Source organism: Asterias rubens, chromosome 9 (genome assembly GCF_902459465.1).
Source record: "Asterias rubens chromosome 9, eAstRub1.3, whole genome shotgun sequence".
NCBI classification, from domain to species: domain Eukaryota; kingdom Metazoa; phylum Echinodermata; class Asteroidea; order Forcipulatida; family Asteriidae; genus Asterias; species Asterias rubens.
In genome coordinates this window covers 9,536,777-9,541,783 of record NC_047070.1, presented here as the reverse complement: position 1 = coordinate 9,541,783, position 5,007 = coordinate 9,536,777, and the positions used below count along the sequence as shown (strand labels likewise).

The 5,007-nt window shown below is 38.7% G+C and overlaps 1 pseudogene; it reads left to right on the top strand.

Annotated features, from left to right (window-relative positions):
* Positions 1-5,007, top strand: part of LOC117294728 — a 7,547-nt pseudogene extending 2,540 nt beyond the window's left edge.

The following is a 5,007-nucleotide window of genomic DNA, read 5'->3' as shown; positions in this document are numbered from 1 at the left end:
AATCCAGAGTTAAACCCTGGAGTGTAACAAATAAACAGTTTTTATGCACATTGTCTCTTTGAATAGGTTCAAGAACTGGTTGAGAAATCCCACGACGATGAGTTACAAAAAGCCTGTAATGACATCAGGTGGCACTTCATCGGTCATTACAAACCAACAAAGTGAAGAAAGTCCTTGGTAAGTTTCATCAATATCATTGAACAGACAGTGTAAGAGACACTTCTACTTCTACTTGAATACTCGGTAGGGTCCATAAGACAGGACAAAAAGCAAAAAGTGAAAGTTTTCATCATGTTGCCCCCTTGAAATGTTCTAGTGGCATCTTCTTTATTATATTATATGGACCATTTGTAAGTCTGACATTCGGACCCTGATATTTTCATAAGTGAAAGCTATTTTGTTTAGTTTCACATTGTAATAAACTAAGAGGTACCTAGCAAGATATCAAACACAATTTTGACGGCCCATGCCTTTCAAATAAATTAAGGTAGAAGATTTTGAGCTCCCGACGTTAGCATTTTTGACAGACCTCAACAACCTCTTATATAATTGAGGTATTTAAATGATCAAATTTTCATATTTGCAGGGGCATTTATTTATCTTTTGAATGCGCAGGTGGTGGGGGATGTTGACAAATAATTTAACAGCAAAAGACACTCAAAGGCCGACAATAAAATAAAAAAAACAATAGGGAATTTTCCTTTCATCATTTTTCTCTGTCAAAATATCAACAATGAGAAACATGTGAATTAACAAATTTGTAAACTTTCAATAACTTCAAAAAAATACAATGAAAACACGTTTAAATAATAATTATTTTGTAACAATGATTGCTGCGATACCTGTTCAACTGTCAGAGTAATCGATGTTTCAATTTCCAGTGATGTAATTTTTCCTTGGCTGTCAATGTTTTCGAGCGATGTCCAGCTAAATGTTGTGATGGTGGGTTGGTGGCGGTCCAGTGTGCTCATAAGATTGTTGTTTTGTGCCTTGAAGGTGCCCGACTTTTCAGACTCTGTCTTACAAGCATGAAGTATCAGGCATGCCCAATGGAGTATGTATACAAACATGGCTCAATTGATTGCCAGAAGTCCCGAGTACATTTGAATCTGGTAAAACCCCTCCCCGAGCATAGGCCTCAAAATAACCCACGGCAAACCCCAGCAATGTAGTGCTCTGTGTTTTGTTGTGGTTGCAAAGTTGTCACCACTAATTGAAATTGTCCCCATAGAAGGGCCTCTTACCAGAGGGAAATTGCTGTGCCCATTCAAAGCCTGTGCATCCTATCCCTACAACCTGCAATGCATCTTCCTTCCTTCGGAGAGAAAGAGCACTTTGCATTGTTTGGAATAGTAACTTCAATTAAATGTTACTAAAATTCTCTTGTTTTGGGCATCAACAGAGTCGCCAAACTTGTACATGGTAGAAACAGTGGACTCCATGAAGCTAGCCAACGAGATCAACAAGACATGGGAGAGGCTAAACAAGGGTCACAGGTTAAAGGTCATGGTGCAAATCAACACAAGTCGAGAAGAACGTGAGTTTTGTTTATCAGAGGCCATTATAGTCAAACAAGCTTTTAGGAGTACTGTTGGTTTTTTAAGAGCAGTAAATTCTTTCAAGTCTTCTACATTTTGAGAAATTTTGTGTTTGTAATTAAGTGCTCACACCTAATATTGGGACTGCTTATTATCAATTTGTTTGGGGGGTGTTTTATTTTCTATTTAGTTTGTAAATTTTGATCATGAATTTGACAAAACTCCTAAGCCACTCTCACTTTACATAATCTGACTTCAACAATAACCAGAGCTGTATTGTGCTAAATATTCTTTTGAAGATATGAATGAACAAAATACGTATAAGTTTGTAGATGTATCTTTGCAAAAAACTAATGTTTTTGCCGACTATCAGTTTCAGACTTTAGGAAATTACTACACGATGACTGGATTTGTTGGCAAAATTACTCACAAACTTATGACAGGATTTGAGCCAGAATGATTAACTTACTAAAAAAAAGGCAATTGCAATAAGAAATTGTAATCGTATTTTTTATCTGAAAACGACAGCTTTTTTTATGGGAAAAGATTTGCAGAAATGAAAAACTAAATGTTTACATTTAAATTGTTTAATACAGAAAAACATGGTGTTCCCACGTCAGAATGCTGCAACCTATACGACCACATCAGACAGCATTGTCAAGCTCTTGACGTTGTTGGTATTATGACAATCGGTGCCTTTGATCACGACCTGAGTAAAGGTCCCAACCCCGACTTCCAGGTATGTAAACAGCTCATAAAGACCATTAACCCTCCTACTCTTGGTACCATTTTCCAGTGAGTTAACAGACCATTTAGTACAGTTCAACTGCAAGGGTTTTGGTATACGCAGCTGTGCACAGAACTGACTGACAGTGTACATCTCTGTATTGTGTTGATGCATTCACCACATCATATCGTATTGCCGGCTGGCATAGTTACTCCTAACCACAATGGACGACATTGAATGGTTGGACAGTAGGAGGGTTGACATTCTACTGTGTAGACGCATTCACCAGATGATATCATGTTGCAGTAGATGCATTCACCAGATGGTATCATGTTGCAGGCTAGCATACATGTAGTTCATCCATCTTTCAAAACCACAGTTCGCATACTCTGTACTCTGAAAACAGCAGACGGTGTCAGGGAATGATTTCGTCCAGCAATATTTTAAGCAAAAAAATTCAGACAGAACACACTGAATGCCAAAATTAGTAGCAACTCCTGAATGCCAAAACGAGTAGCAACTCCTAATTTTTGAACAGCAACTGATACATTTTGTATAATATTTTGCTCTGCTAAACAAGAGAAATCGTTCACTGGGTGTCTTGGATGGGTATCGAACCTGTATTCTACCAGGGATTCGAACCTGTAACCTAGCAAAGATAACTGTGTTAATACCTGATTAACCAATACTTCCTTTCTTTGTTTGTTTGTACCATGCAGGCTCTTATTAAGTGCCGTGAGGACATTTGTAGTACGTTTAGTCTCCCCAAGGAGTCAATTGAGCTTAGCATGGGGATGTCCAATGACTTTGAACATGCAGTAAGTACATTTTAAAGCAACTCTAAGCCTCCTTCAGCCTTTTTTTTATTTATATAACAATTTTGTCCTGTTCCTTGTCTTCAGAAGCAGTTATAAACAACTATTCATAAATACCCCCAGACAGTTTCTCTACTCCGTAGGGGTGTTTAAACGGTTGATAACGACCAGCTGGAGCTGTTTTCATCAAACTGAAAAGAATCTAGACTATTTTGCACTTCCAACCCAGAGGCCATTTTTTTTTAGATCTGGTTAAGCTGAAAACATTGCTGAACAGTTTTCTGCAAAGCAAAAATAAACAGTATGCCAGTCACAGTATTTTGGCTGGTAACCTTATTCTTGTAGGCATAATTCTGTTGTGCTTGGATACGTTTTGTGCTGAGGCAGCTCTATGAAGCTGGTTCCGGATAATGTCTTAGATAAAAGCAAGATGTCTTGGTTACTGTAAAAACAACCTGCCTTTTGTAAGCGTAAACAGTCGTCCACCAATGCTGCGCACTCCTTTGCATTGATGCCTTGTGTACATTTTGTTTCAACTAACTATATTTGTTATTATCTCTTCAGATTGAAAATGGCAGTACTAACATCAGAGTCGGCAGTACAATATTTGGGGCTCGCACATACAAAACCAAACCAGAAACCGTCAAAACGAAATCTGTCGACAAAGCTCACGAGGACACGGCTTCGAGAAGTGACCAGGAGAGGAGTGTTTTCGTCACTGGTATGGCGGAGCTTTCTCTCTAGAACACTCAAAATTGCAGCGTTGAAGTTTTTGCTTCGATTGTCGCTTTGGAAGATTCAACTCTCAAAGGATACCCACCGGATCTGGAATCCGTCGAACTCCTCCCCTTCGCTAATGAGACTGACATCTACGTTGTCTTCATCAAAGTTAACATCACGCAGGATCAGTGTTCACCACTGTGTGCCACAGAAGTGAAACCTTTTCATGTTTTGTAGGTTGTTTTTGTCATGCTGATATTGACTGGGAAAAAAGGGTAAACTGTAAATGGTAAGTATAAAGCCCTAACTTGTAATGCACTTACCAGAGGCGCTGTACTTGGCTTCTACGTTTCAACGTCAGTCTTGTTCTGTCTTAATGGTCTATTCCTCAAGAGAACTTGGCAAACTCCCACAAGGGGATATAAACGCCAAGCTGGCAATGGTCAATCTCTCAATGATTATGAGTTGCACAGATCCAGTAAGTGGAAGTATGTATTCTAGTCCTTGTGAAATTAGTGGCAAGCTTGGTAAAATTCGAACTGACAACCTTATGATTGCAAGTCCTGCAGTCTAACTACTGGACCACAGTCACCTCTGAAATTGTCGTCCTCGTTGTGTGATAAGGACAAACAATCCAATTTTGGTGATTTGTTATCAGAAAATGCCATCTACATCTCATCATGTGATTGGAAGAAGAACAAGGCTTTAGCATTCAATGTGCAAAAGTATGTTTCAGAAAAGTTTGATGTTTTTTTGTTGTTGCCATTATTAAGTCATTTTAAGGTACATGTAGAAGGAAATTCTGCATGGGAAATGAGAAAATGGTGTCCTTCGGCTCGGGTCCGGGGAACTTCTAGCAACAACAAAAACAGTCATGCAATATTATTTTAATTGTCATAATCCATTTTTTGCTTATGACCTGGTGTTTCTGGGGAAAAAAGTACTATGTGTACCTGGAAGAGGGGCTGTGTACCTGGAAGAGGGGCTCTTCCGTCACACCACCTGTTGTTTCCCCCAACACTCGTTCTGCATAGTATATGAACCTAGCCCAAATTATCAGACAGTATTTAATTGCAAGTTAAAACTTTCAAGTCATAGTCAACTCCAGTCAACTGGATTTCAACCCCCACCCTTTAAAGAGAAGGTACACGTTTGGTAATTACTCAAAACAAATATTAACTTAAAAACTGACTTGGTAATGAGCATT